The sequence below is a fragment of the Dipodomys merriami genome, unplaced genomic scaffold (assembly GCF_024711535.1).
Source record: "Dipodomys merriami isolate MVZ:Mamm:240054 unplaced genomic scaffold, mDipMer1.0.p SCAF_129, whole genome shotgun sequence".
Taxonomy (NCBI): Eukaryota; Metazoa; Chordata; class Mammalia; order Rodentia; family Heteromyidae; genus Dipodomys; species Dipodomys merriami.
The window spans coordinates 761,398-776,215 of NW_027202593.1; positions in this window are offsets into that span (position 1 = coordinate 761,398).

Sequence of the window (14,818 nt, forward strand, 5' to 3'; positions counted from 1 at the left end):
TGGGAAAAATAAATAGGAAGATTACAGTCCAGGCCAGCATGGGCATAAATCAAAACCCTCTCTCAAAAAGTAACCAACACAAAGAGGAGATGGTGGAGTGACTCAAGTGGTAGGATATCAGTCTAGTAAGCCCAAGACCCAGGTTCAAATGCCAGTACTGCTAAGTAAGTAATTAAGTAGATAATAGATTGGTAGAGCTGTACATAGATAGGTATAAATAGGATAGATGATAGATAGATTGGATGATAGATGATAGCTAGCTAGCTAGCTAGCTAGCTAGATATTTAAAAACTGAGAGTACCAAAAGCTAAGGATGTGGGATACAGGAAATTCATCCAATGCTGCACACCAGAGTACACACGGGAGCATAATTTGATAACCTGTACTAATGGTAAAAGTAAGAAATAATCTCTGAAGCCAGCTTGGCTTCTATGCCAGAAAGCTTGCATATTTTCCCAACTAGACATGAAAATACTCACTGCAGAAGCTTGTAATAGCAAGACAAACTGACCAAAACAAAACAAACAATTCCTGAGAGCAGTTTAAAGGTACACCAGCAAAGGAAAAGATTTGGAAAGCTATAGTTTTTAAAGAATAGCAAGCAGCGATTCACAGGGGCAAAGGAAACCAGCCAGCTCTACATATTTCCATATGGATACGTCTTTAAAATACAGAACGGAGTGAAAAACCTCAGCAGCTCAGGTGAACTGAGCTGTCGCTCAAGTGTTAATTATATGGACAAGGTCTCTGTGGGGGTATTTTCTGAGGTTGAACTATGGATCTTATGCCTGCAAATGATGCTTTCCTTGAAGGTTTCATGGGCTGGGGGCATCTCTTGGTTTGGGGTGGGAGTTGGGGTACTTGTGCCATGGCGGGCTTAGATTTGGAGAGCACTGATGAACTGGAACAGAAACAAGCAGGAAAACAAATCCACGGTACAACCCCAACCCCCAATCACAAACGCAAAAATGAAGTGCTAGGCTGGTTCAAGGAATGCAGTTACATAATTTTTACTGAATAGTGTGTTAGTCAACAGAACTATGGACTTGACTACCCAGGAACTCAGACTACTGTCACTACCGATGGAGCAGAGGGGCTGACAAAGCTGTGCTGCTCAGCTACAGTGTTAGGTCTACGTAAAGGACCAGCCGTCTGGTGTTCTTTTCCAAATAATTTTTACTCCTCTGTGGTGTTTGGAAGGAAGTAATACAAAATTGACAGTGACAGCAAGAAACCAGGGAGGGAATCTCTCCTAATTAAATTGTGTTAATGCAGAAGTGCAGGGAACAGTGGAAAATCAAGAACTGGGTCAAATTTAAGCTCTGCCACTTAGGTGCTAGTGGTAATTTGGGCAGTTGAATGAATGATTCTAATCTCTAATATCATTCCTTCCCTCCCTCCCTCCCTCCCTTTCTTCCTTCCTTCCTTCCTTCCTTCCGTCCTTCCCTCCCTCTCTTCCCTCCCTTCCTCCCTCCCTCCCTCCTTCCTTCCTTCCTTCCTTCTTTCCTTCCTTCCTTCCCTCCCTTCTAGCTCCTTTTCTCTTTTCTTCCATTCACTATTGTAAAATAGAATATTTTATAGCATGCTGGGAGAATTACAAAGGTAGCTCATGTAAAGTGCATATGTAGGGAGCTAAGTAAATCAGGGTCCAAGAAATAATAGCATTTGTGATGAGGATGATAATGATGTCATTTATATAGGCTGCTGCTTCTTGTGCTATTAGTTAGACCTCTTCCCCTTCCTAATATTTTTATTTCTAAGGAGAAAGAAATAGAAAGCTTTTCAAACTGTTCAAGAATTACCTGTAATGCATTTATTGGCAAAATGTAACTGTTTACCTACATCACAATTAGCTGGTCTATTTTATTGATGCAGTGTTTTCTAGTTTCAACTTTCTTTGTTGTTTGCACATTACTGATCAAGAAAGAGCTAATGACACAGTCTAGACCCCTTGCAGAGTTATTATGAAATCACCTTTCAGTAAGATGCTACTAGCTGTGACTTTTCACTGGTTCTGTTGGAAAGACAAATTTTGCATATGGGGCTCACTGTATTATATAGTGTTCGTTGTAAGACCTTGAGGGGGTGGTGAAAAAAACCTTGTCTGGTCTTGGTGATAAAAGTAGCCAAAAGTCACTTGAGCAATTGGATTTATCCTATAGGTCCTGTGAATTGATGAGTTCCTTTTCCTTTTTTGAATCAGTATCTAGAGAGCTAAATTGGAGGTCCACCTGTAAGATGTGTCACCCTATGGGCACTCGTGTGTGTGTGTGTGTGTGTGCGTGTCTGTGTGTGTGTGTGTGTGTGTGTGTGTGAGTGCACGCTGGTGCTTGAATTCAAAACCTGAGTGCTATACCTTAGCCTTTTTTGCTCAAGGCTGACCAACTACCATTGAGCCACAATTCTACTTCTGGCTTTTTTGGTGGTTAATTGGAGATAAAAGTCTCATGACCTGTCCTTCCCTGGCTGGCTTGGGATCTCAGTCCTCAGATTTCAGCCTCCTGAGTACCCAAGACTACAAGTCTGAGCCACCAGTGTCTGGCACCTGTGAGCACTGCCTCACCCCACTCCTGCATCGTGTATGTTCTTCTGTCTTCCAGCTTTTAGATAGAAAAACGCACATAGATACCTAGGCCTACATCTGCAGTATACTGAGTGCACCATACTAAGCTAGGAAAGAAATTACACAAAGAGCTGTCACCCCAGGTATTCTGAGACTAGATTAGTAACGGGTAGATGGTGTGAAGTTTTGTTTCTCCCATAACAACTTCATATACACACACTTAAATGCAGCTCTTTAAAAGGCATTAAGTCATTAACTCCCATGTAGATCCAAAGTAGACCATTTTCCCAACACATCATTTATAATATTGTTGCACCTCGGGGTCTAAGGTATGAAAAGTGCTCCTTGCGATATGCTGGGGAAACTGGAAAATAACTTGCTAAAAGAAAGACAATTCAGGAAAGCAATTTTATGCTCCATTTTCCTGGTGGGATACTCTAGGATGGGATAGTACTGCTTATGTGTAAGCACAAAAAAAATCTATTCTCTGTGCTGAAAGAAAGACAAAATCTATGGAGCTATGCCTATGGCAATCTGAGACATTAGGCAGTAGCACTCAGCTGAGAATTTATGGAGCAGAAAGCCCAGGATTCGTATTTACTCAATCATTTTCATCTTTATGTGTGAAGGCCCACCATTACATTTTTTGCCTTCCTGTGGCTCTCTGATTTGTCTGCACTTTTTCTTCTTTCTCTTAAAGATAATTTTATATGATCACATATGCATATATTATATAATATTAAGTACTACCCTGGGTTCTAAACTACATCGTAGCATGTTGAAATCACATCCCTTATCCCTCTCTGACTTCCAACCCCAAGGGAGGCGATGATGGTCCTGGGTTTAGCACCAAGCGTACAGAGCACACTCAGTGCCCAGGACCCATCAGGACCCTGGCAGTGTAAAATAGTGTCCTATTTGTGTGGAACCTCCCCGTGTTCCCCTGCGGACTTTGGGTGATCTCTAGACTATTAATATCTACCATAATGTAAATGCTGTGCCAAGAGTGGCTACACTGTATTGTTTAGGGGATAATCGCAAGAAGAAAAAAGTCTGTCCATGTCTGGTACAGAGGCAATTAAAAAGAAAATGAGCTGTTATCCAGAAGGCCGTGGGACGCGCAGACACCAGGCTTCCACTGTTCCTCTCTCTTTTAGGAAAGGTGCATTGATGCCTCCTTCCCTCAGGATGCCTCGGCTTCAGAACTCTCTTTTCAGCAATTCTGTCAGGGTTTGGTTCTTGCATTGCTTTGGGGCCAGATCCTGGTAAGGTGCTGTAAAGAGGGGCATGATTTCCTGGAGAAGGTGTGCTTCCCTTTCGGCCTAGAAGAAAGGCTGTGAAAGGTCGCTTCTCTCCATCTTCTTTCTCCTTGGAAATGCCCACGCTGCTTGTGCTTTGAATCGCACCATCGATGAAGGTGAGAGGAGGGGCTGGATTAGGGAAAGAGAAATCCAGAGGTGTTTTTTTCTTCACTTTTTCACAGAGAAGGTGAAGGATAGCAGCAGTAGTGTATAGATCAGCCACCTTGTCCGTGACTTCATGCAAAAGAGGAGTCCAGAGTCTCCCTCACCGTGACCTCAAACCTCCTACCAGATCCAACCACTCACAGGTTCCACCAGCCCCCATGGACTAGGCACGGCTCCTTCACAGCTGGATGTAGGTGCCAATGGGCGCTAGGGGAGTTCACTCCCAGTCCGGCCTGGGCATTTTTCCCTGCCCGCCTATGGGAACTCAACAGGACCCTAGACCCCTTGATTCTTATCAGCCCCCAAGTTCCCTCCCTGTCTCAGAAGCTGGGAAGAGCTTTCCAACATTTATTTTTAGCATTCTTGTAGTTTAGTGTTTTCTTACTCTGCTGGCAACAACATCAATTTCTCATATCTTAGAACTCCCAGCTACCTGTTCCAGAGTTTTTCAAGTAGGCAAACATTCTAATCTTTTCTCTATTTGTTTGCTCGTTAAATGCGTATTTATCCAGGGCCTATCTGAACGGGGTATCAGCAGAGATGGAGATTAGGTATGTTTTCGAGTTAGACAGCCTTAGGTAGAGTGGAATGTGAATTCCCAGTTACTGGTTTTAGTAATCTGTAGGGAAAGTGATACTGTTTACCACAATAAGGAAGATAGATTAGGAGGGCCTACCCAGAGGAGACCCAGAGTGATCTTCAGAGCATGTTAAATTTGAGATGTCTGTGCACTATCTGCATGGAAATGTTAAGTAGTCAATTAGGTATGCAGGTCTGGTCCCAAGGCCCAGACAACTTAGAATCCCTCCATCCAAAGATGATAAACATTCAGACCAATAGATGATGTGAGTCTAGGGGGAAACTAGAGCAAGGATGCAGAGGAGAAACCCTAGAGTTAGTGCACATTTGGAGCAGGACGGAAGAGACCGAGCGAGCTGGTCAAGTTACTGGTCACAGTCAGTGTGAAAAGGCAAGCCAGAAGCAAGTGACTCCCTCAGAGGCTAGGTGAAGGGGAAGGGCAACATTAGTCCAATTCCACCACCATAACAAATACCTGGGACAATCCACGCAGACAGAGGGAAGGCTTATTTGGCTCATGGTGGTTGCTTGTTCTGTGCCAGTACTGGGGCTTAACCAGACAGCGCTTTAGCTCTCAGTCAGCCTTTCTCTTATGGCTGAGTGGAGGCAAAGCTCCCCTTCTAGCTCTGTGTGTGTGTGTGTGTGTGTGTGTGTGTGTGTGTGTGTGTGTGTGTGTGTGTGTGTGTGTGTGTGTGTGTGTGTGTGTGTGTGTGTGTGTGTGTGTGTGATTAATTGGAAATAAGAGTCTCACTGAATTTGTCTCCACAGGTAGACATATCTCAGCCTCCTGAGTGGCTACGGTTACCTGGCAGAGAAGAGGTCTCTTATGAGTAGAAAGGATGTTGTGTTTGGATGAGGAACTGGTGATGTGAGTCTTGCCCTGCCAGAGTCATATAACCAACTCTTCACTTCTCTTTATGATACTTGGTTGGACATTACATATATGCATGTAGATATACATTTATACATATATACACAAGAGACACTTGTAGGAGGACTTTGCCTTAAACCTCTCCCTCGAGGAGGAACGTGGGGACTAATGTGGGTCTCATATACACTGAATCACTTGTCAACTATAATGGAGAACTGAAAAAAGTATACTTGGGAGCATAATAGAAGGAGAAAATTACTTTTGTCAGATAGGCAGGGATGTCTTTACAAGAGAAATTGACACATAAGCTTCGACAAAGGTTGTGTGTAAGTCTTGATAGCCAAGAGACACTTAAGCAAAAAGAAGAGACTTAATAATAACAGGTAATATTCATGGAGTGTTTACTATATATCAGGTACTTAGTACTTCAGGCACTTAAATCCCAAACAGCCTCTGTTTTCATTCCTATTTTCTGGTGAGGATTAGAGAAGTCAATTGCTGCTGTTGGGTGGCCATTTGGCATTCAAGCCTAGGTCTTCTGATGCTGAAGCTCAGGATGGCGAATAGGACCAGCACAGATCCAGGAATTTGAAGATGCCACATGCTTATGTAAGAAGAGCAAACTGGGGTGTGTGGAGTAGGGATGCAAAGACTAGAGGAATATGGTGGAACAAGGGAAGATAAGCCAGCTCTGCCGATGGTGCCTGGATTCCAGGCTTCACCTATGAGTGGATTCATTTCCTGCATAAAAACCCAGACTTGATTTCCTGACTCTGTTGCATTAGAAATTCAGAGAAGAGGTGGCCAGATGGGTTATGTCTACTTTAGAATGTCTGGGGCCTCCTATGGAAACACTCAGAGGCTGGGAGTGACTCAGTGCAGAGGCCTGGAACCAGGAGAGGGCTCATTTGCTCATAGATCTGGTTCATGAAGCTAGTCACTGGTTATGGCCTTAGCCTGGGTTGTAGGTCTAGTTTGCTGGAACATCTTCTGATGACCTCTGCTTGTGCTTCCACACAACACGGTGGCCGAAACCTAAGCACAAGTGCCCCCAAGAATGTGGGGACATCCCCACTGCACATACGCTCAGACAGTCACAAAGGCTCATTTAGATTCAAGTAGGGGACCCAGAGCTCACTGCTCAATGGAAGATGAGTCTCACAGTTTGTGGACATATTCTAAAACTACCACAGAATCAGTGAATGAATGAATGGAGATCGCTAAATTAGGGGAAGTCTTCAATGTGATGTGATGATTGCTCTTACTACAACTCCTCCCTGGGAAATATTCAGAGCAGTGCCGTGTGCTCCAGTCACATCTCACCTCCACCCTTTCTTTTTCTCATCTCCTTCCCCCCTTTCAGTTGTCTGCCTTAATTTCCTCACTTACAACTTGACATAAGTAGAGCCAAGTTCAAGGAGTCATATGACAGTGCCTTGAAAATGTTTAGTGACAAGTAGCTGTAAGATTCTAACAAGTAATGAAATAACGTATAATTGGAGAATTGCATATCAAGAGAATTGTCACGCTCATGCCCCAGTAGTTGGCTGGGTCTTTTACGCGAATGCCATGCCCCATCTATAATTGCACTCAGTGCAATTTTTAAATTAGTACACTTTTAAAAAATGACATTTTTTTTAGAGTTCAATAGACCTCCTGATGTAGGTGAACAGCTAATTCTCCATGACAGAGGGCTACCTGTGTATAATATTTAATCTTAGCGGCAAGACAGGCTTGCCTGGCTTGGAAGCAGTGTTTGCTGTGATCCAGTTTTCCTGAGCTCAGGGTTTGCGGTGAGTGGGGGGTGCGGGACAGGCACCACCATGAGCTGCATTTTGGGCATGCCGGTGAGCGCGGGCACTCGATTAGTGTTTCTGTGCATCTTCCATTTGTGCTTTCAAATGATTTGAAAGTGTAACTCAATGTGCAATTGTGGATTTAATTATGCATCAATGTTAGTCATTCATTTAGTTAACTTTTTCCTTTTATTCCCTTCTTTTTTTTCCTTCCTTCCTTCCTCCCTCCCTCCCTCTCTCCCTTCTTTCTTTTCAGTGGTATTGGACGTTTAAGTTCCACACACTTGCTAGGCAGGTGCTCCACCATGCATGCTACACCTCCAGCCCTGTTTGCTCTGTTATTTTCAAGATAAGATCTAGTTTGTTTGACCCAGCTAGCCTGGACCTCAGTCCTCCTATTTATACCTTGGTCCTCCTATTTATGCTCAGCTTTTTCCAATGAGATAGATTCTCACCAACTTTTTTTTTTTTGGACTGGGTTAGCTTCAAATGAGAATCTTCCTGATCTCAGCATCCCAACTAGCTAGGATTACAGGCATGGGCCTCTGTACCTGGCTTGTTCTGATTTGAGACAGGTTCTCATTATGTAGTCTAGGCTGGCCTCTCCTCTAATCTTCCTGTCTTAGTCTCCTTAAACACTGGGATTACAAGCATGAACCATTAGACCAGGCTCAACTCTCTCTCTCTCTCTCTCTCTCTCTCTCTCTCTCTCTCTCTCTCTCTCTCTCTCTCTCTCTCTATATATATATATATATATATATATATATATATATATATATATATATATATATTCAAGTTTTAAGATATTTACAAACTGTTATCACCAAACTATAGGTCTACAGGTGTATCTTTTTTTTTTTCTCTTAGCAGTGCTAGAGATCAAACACAGGAGTAAGATAAACACTCTACCACTGAGCAACATCCCCAGCCTAGAAGACTTCCCCTTTTAAATGATTAGCCTTTACTTATTGGGGAAAAAAATCCCCAAAACAAAACAGAAACAGAAACTGTGCATTCACATGAAATCTATCTTTAGAAGCTAAATGAGCAAGTACACCAAAAGCTAAGAACAATATGTGTTGAGCTGCTATTATTATTAACTGAAAATGCTCACTGAAATTCTCAGTACATTTCTCAAATGGTTCAACGATTAGTAACATAACAGAAAAGAAGGAAATAAACATGGATTGGCAATTGTCCGTTTCTAACATGTGAGTTGGGTAGCATCAGCTAGGCTTTCCTTTGAGGAACACGAGAGTACAGGCACTCTGAACTCTGCTCCTGTGAGCACAGATAATCAACAAGGTGGTGTGGGGCGCCAGGACCACAGGGGATGGAGGCCAGAGAGAAGCTGGTCCTTTTCCTCTGGCCATCTGCTGACTCAGGAGAGACAGTACAGAGGCTGAGAAGCTCATCAGTGTTTTTTGATATTCTCTTAGGGCTGGGGAAGATGAAACTGGAGAAAAATTTGCCCAAGCCCTAGAAAATATCTGAAGGGATGGGAGAGACAGCTGAAGCAGGCGATACTGACCAAACTTTATTGTACTTCTAAACTGACATGATAAATGGTAACCCCTTTGTAAAACTACTTTAAAATAATAATAACAAATTGAAACTGAATGGTAATGAAAACATTACATATCAAAATGGAGGCACATAACTAACTGTATACTTAATATCATTTTCAAAAAAGAAGATATTCTGAAAACAAAATAGTAAATTATGGTGAATAACAGCAGGAGGGAAGAAATACTAATGATACAGGCAGAAAATAATTCAAGATTAAAACGTAAGAAAGAGGTTCCAAAGAGCAATAGAATTAGTGAGACAGAAGAAAAGGATATAGCATGAATAACTATTATCTAGATAAAAATGAAATGTTACCACAGAGCCTGTGGTATGACAAATGTGATACATTATCACAATTTTATGCCAATAAATTAGAAAATTTAGATGCCATGAGTAAATTCCTAGAGAAAAATAGGGCGTATTAAAATCAACAGAAAATGGAGAAAAATTTGAATAGTGTTGTTAATTGGGAAATAAATTGAGTCTGTAATTACTAGCTGTCCCACATAGGAAAGTCTGTCAGAATGGAGCCACTGCTGAAACTTGCAATCCTCTGAGGAACAAACAAGGTGAATATCACACAAATACTTCTGCAGAGAAAACAAAGAGACCTTTTCAATTAATTTAATAAGACCAATAAGAAATAGACCAAATTAAAAGAAAACACAGGCAAGTCTTTTCATGAAAGAGAGTATCATTGGCTGATGAATATGAAAAGCTCTTCAAGCTCCTTATGCTTAATAAGGTGCAAGTTAAAACAAAGTAAGATGTTACCATATAACTACCATCAGAATGGCTCTAATTAAAGACAGAACCCCAAGGGTTCAGGCAATTGTAGAAAAACTTTGTAAATTTCCTACACTGTCTTTGGGGATGAATATTGGCACAACTAGTGTGTTTCTTTTCTGACCACCTGAAATGTGGATAAGCTCAAACAGCTGCAAGAGTGCCATGCATACAAAATTTTGAAGTTTTACTGTGCAAGAAGATTGCAGAGTACCTTCTGCATCATCTTCTTATTAACAACATGGTAGAATCAAAATATTTTGGCTATAGGGAGTAAAGAACATGCATGATTAATATTAATTTCCTCTTTTAAAATATTTTTAATGTACCCATGAGGAAAATTTAAATCTCCTCTGTGACTTGGCTTGTGCTAGATTTCTGTTGGCTGATGCCAATCTAATGCTCTGACCCAGCAATTCTGGTCTCGGGTGCATTCCGATAGAAATGACATGCATCAGCAGTCAAATGCAAGGATGAACCTAGCTATGTTATGTATTCGAACCCCAAACTGGAAACACCTCAAATGCCCATCAATAAAAGCCAGTTGTAGTGTGATAATAATGAAACTTAATAATGAACTGATAGCTGCAGTTGGCATCACGAATGACTCCATGTTGTTGTCAAAGCCCTCGCCCGGCATGGTCTCATTTTATACAATGTTTACACTCAGAGGAAGGTAGGTTGCAGTATCAGAAGTCAGAATGGTGGTGAACTCCGGAGAGAATGGCGGGCATGGGTACTGGGAGGAGCCTTTGGGGTGCTGGCAATTTCCCCTGGCAAGAATAAGTGGTGGTTACGTGGATGTTTGCAAGGTCCTTATGTAAATGATTTATGTAAACTATTGCGTAAGGATGTGCATAAACATCCTTATGTAAATTGTGTTCATATTTCAGTATGTACTGTCCTCTTTCCAATAAAAATCAGAAGGGTTTAAAGGGAGATATCTGGCAATGAATTACAAAAAGCTTTAAGATCAAGAAGTCCTGCTTGAAAAGTAAGCTTCTTTTGGCTGATCTGTCTTCAGCAACTGCAGAAAGGCACGCTGGTTCTCCACCCCCTCCCAAAATGCTTATGTTTTCATTTGCATAAATTAATTGTACAAAGGGATTTCATTGTGGTATTTATATTCATGCATATAATATACTTTGATCTTATTCACCCAGTCTATGTTATTCTTTCTTAGTCCTCCTTGAGTTGAAGACCATATTCTACCCAGTAATGGTGATATTTTCTAGATAGTTCTAGCTATGACTCTTCGGTTTTAAATTTTGCCATCTTTGCGGTTTGCCTGATTGTTAAGCTTGGCATGACAATCCATTTCCTGGAAGATTATATCAATAATGTTTTTAAAAAAATATGGTATAGAATTTGAGAAATGCAAATCTTTTAAAAAATTAATTGCTTTCTTTTTTTTACTGTGAGAATACCACACAGAGGTGTTATAATTACATGGGCAAGATACCGAGTACATTTCTCATCAAGCATTGTTGCCTCCTCGTTGTTTCCCCTTCCCATACCTTCCCATACTCCTCCCCTCCCCCCACATGGTTCTCCCCCCCCCCCCCCCCACCAAAGTTGTTAAGTTCGTTTTTCGACATAACGACTTGTACATCTCATTGTTGGAATGGGTCCACCGTATCCCTAGTTAAACGATTTGTTTTGTTCCCTTCCCCTATGCAAATTATACCAACATCAAATACAGTGAAAGTATGGGTTATTCTGTGGGGGAGGGACATATAAAACAATATAGAAATCATCTTATAAATATGATGAGAAATGCAAATCTTAAAGGCATCACATATCCTACCTTTTTCTAAGTTGGGATTTCTTAGTGAATTTGGTGGAGTCTAATATACTTCCTCTCAAAAAAAAGACACATGTAAAGAGTTCACATAATTCACACAATATGTGTGACACATATTGTGTCATGTGGCACATATGACACATACTTTGGGGTAGTTCATGGTGCTAGTTCATCTAACCTAGGTTATATAGGTAATGGTGTAAGACCATAAGCATTTAAGAGACATAGCTGACCAATGGAAAAACCAGGACAGGTATTAAATACTCCTTTTACATCCCTATCATTATTCCTTCAAGTGAAGTAGTTGCTTTGTTCTGCTAGTGTGTCCTCATCTCTGTATGGATACTCATAGTTCATTCTCATAGGATTTGGTCCTATTGACTCCCTTTTTTCCCTTCAAAAAAATAGCATCTGTTGAATTGCTGTGTATCACTGTTGTTTGTGTGTGTGTGTGTGTGTATGTTTGTGTGTGTGTATGTGTGTGTGCATTATTTTTCCAAATGCACCATATGTAATGTCTATGCCCTATTCATATTTATTTTCCCCAAACCACCCAGCCAAATAAAGGTGCATAATCACTATAAGATAAATATTTCCTGAATTAAAAGGACATGCAAATATCTGGCTGAAATTCACAACAGAATTATTGTTGCTGTGCTATGAGGAGCTAAGATTCTAGTGCCAGATTGACCTGAATGTGAATTCAGCCTCTGCCATTTACTAGCTGTGTGTTGCTGAATGCATTATTTAACCCGAGTCTCACTTGAGAAATCTGATATCGAAGGTACTTTGTGAGATCATTGAGAGGATTAAGAGAAATAATTGATGTAAAAGATCTCAAGCAGTATCTGACACAATAAAAACTCAAGAAAGTCGGTATGGCTTACCCTTAGGACACAGTGAACCCTAAGTTAAAGAATGGGTGGAAGCTGGTGGCGCATGGTAATAATCTCAATCATTCAGGAAGAGGGAGTAGGAGGATCACAGTTTGAGGCCAGTTAGCTGAAGCAAAGTTGGTATGAGATAGTTTCTCAAAAACAAACTAAAAGTCAAAGGACTTTCTGTGCATATGGTTCAATAGAAGAGAGCGTACATAATAGCATGAGGCTCCCATTCCAATCCTCAGTATCACAAAAAAGAACGAAAAGAAAGAAAATCATTTGGATTGAGAATCTTAGAACTGACGGTCCGCCTGTCCAATGGATCCAGGATTCATTTACACATTGTTCTAATAGATTCTGCCTCTGTGTGATCTGTTCCAATGACAGGGAATTCACCAGAACTGACTACAGAAGCCCTCATTCTTCCAGCTTTTGTTCTTATTTATTTGGGCCTAGACACAACTTCACTCTATAGCCCCTGCTGACCCTGAACTTGCTATGTAGTACAGGCTGGCCTTGAACTTAAGATCCTCCTTCCTCAGTCTCCCAATGCTAGGATGACAGGTTTGCATCAATCTGCTCTAATGCTCCTTCCATTCCTCATGAAATGACTAGAAATGTGTCCTTCAGTTCCTTCCTTTCACCTTGGTTCAGTCTACACTTGTTATAGGCCTTGAGAAATAATAGGCTAACACCACAGACTTAACCCCTGCCTCCATGAAGGATTACTTGCTGGTCAGTGAGACAAGAAAAAAAGCAAGGAGGCATGGATTTTTATGTCAAGGTGGTGCGAGAAGAATATTTCAAGCAAATTACTTGTCAGAAGGGATATTCCCATAGAATATACCATACCCAGAGATGTGAGAACATAAAGCAGTATGTCCTCCTAGAACTTTCTGTGATGATGGAAATATTCTGTGTGTGCCCTGTTTGTTCACTATGATAGCCATTAGCCATATGTGGTACGTGAGCACTGGTGTTCATGTGACAAAGGAAATTTCCTTGATTTGATTTTGATTTAACTTTGAATAGCCATGTAGAGCCAGTGGCTACCAGACTGAGTAAGAGGAAACAGAGGCAAGAGATGAGGCTGGAAAGCCTTCAGGGACCAGAGTATAAGAAACTTAGAGAAGCATATTAATGACTTTTGTCTTTATCCTGAAAGCCCTGGGGATAGTTGGAAAGGGTTTTAAGCTCCAGGTAGTAACACAATCAGATACAAGTTTTGTTATGTTTTGTTTTGTTTTCCAGAGAATTCTGGCTGTCTTGGGGAGATCAATAAGAGTTGGGTGGAGATATAAATCTTATCTTCAGGAGTTGGCTCTCTGAAGGGAGAGATGGGAACCAGACAGAAAAGCGACTCAAGGATATCACAAAGAAACAAAAAAATACACAAGCAATCACACTGTCATTCAATACTTACATAGGTACATATGCTCATTGTACACAGTATTGGTTAACCGCAATGCTGATAGCTCCATCTTCCCCTGTAGTTGCTCACAAGCATCTTAAGTATTTCTGAGTGTCCCTAAAGGTACCCAGGTTCGCAGGTCCATCAACAGAACAGCGACTCGGCATCCTAGTGCACCCTAATTCTTTCCCCCCTCCTCTGTATGTGTCTCTCTGCTTCTTATGGTCCTCACCCACACTGAGGCTACTTTTGGCTGTGGTCCTGTCCATGATTCCTGGGCAAAGCCATCCATTCCTAGGGCGTTAGAAGGACAAAGGCGCTTCCCTGAGCAATCCAGGCCACACCGCTTTGGTTATTCTCCCCTTTATTCTTTGAGCAATAAATTAAGCCCCAGCTGGCTTTCCTCTCCCACCTCCTCTAGGCCCCATCTATAGGCTAGGACAAAACAAAATGACAGGCCTAAGACCCCAGGAACTGATTTCTCTTTAGGAGGTGCTGAGGTGTGGCCAGCGTGCCTCCATTTTCTCCTCTGACACTACCTAGAAGTGTATGTGTGCGTGTGTGTGTGTGTATGTGTGCGTGTGTGTGTGTGTATGTGTGCGTGTGTGTGCGCGTGTGTGCGCCATCCACACATGGCAAAGTTCTCTTTGGGATCAGCAGCACCCCTCACCCCACCGTGACCCGCAGCTCACAGGCCGGCGCCCTAACGTGGCTCGATGGGCCGAGGAGGTGTTCCTGGGGCGGGATGGGAATCTCAGCTCATCCCCCTGCAGTGACTGCACTCTGAACTCCGTGTCAGGCCCGTGGGATGTCTACCTTTGGGGGCTTGGAACAAATTAAAACTTGCCTCTGGGGTGTTTGCCCTTTGCACCCGGGGGAGTGGAGCGTGTCCCCCCCATCCCGTGGGCAGGCCGCGGGGGAGGCCGGAGAGGCGGGAGAAGCGGGAGAGGCGGGAGAGGCGCGAGGCCAGCCGCCGCCGCGGTTTCCCGGAAGCTAGCTGCGGCGCCCCCCCCGTTGCCATGGCAACCCCGGCTTGGCGGCGGCCGGGCCGCGCTCCTCGGCTGCCCCCTCCCCATCCACGCAGCGACGTGA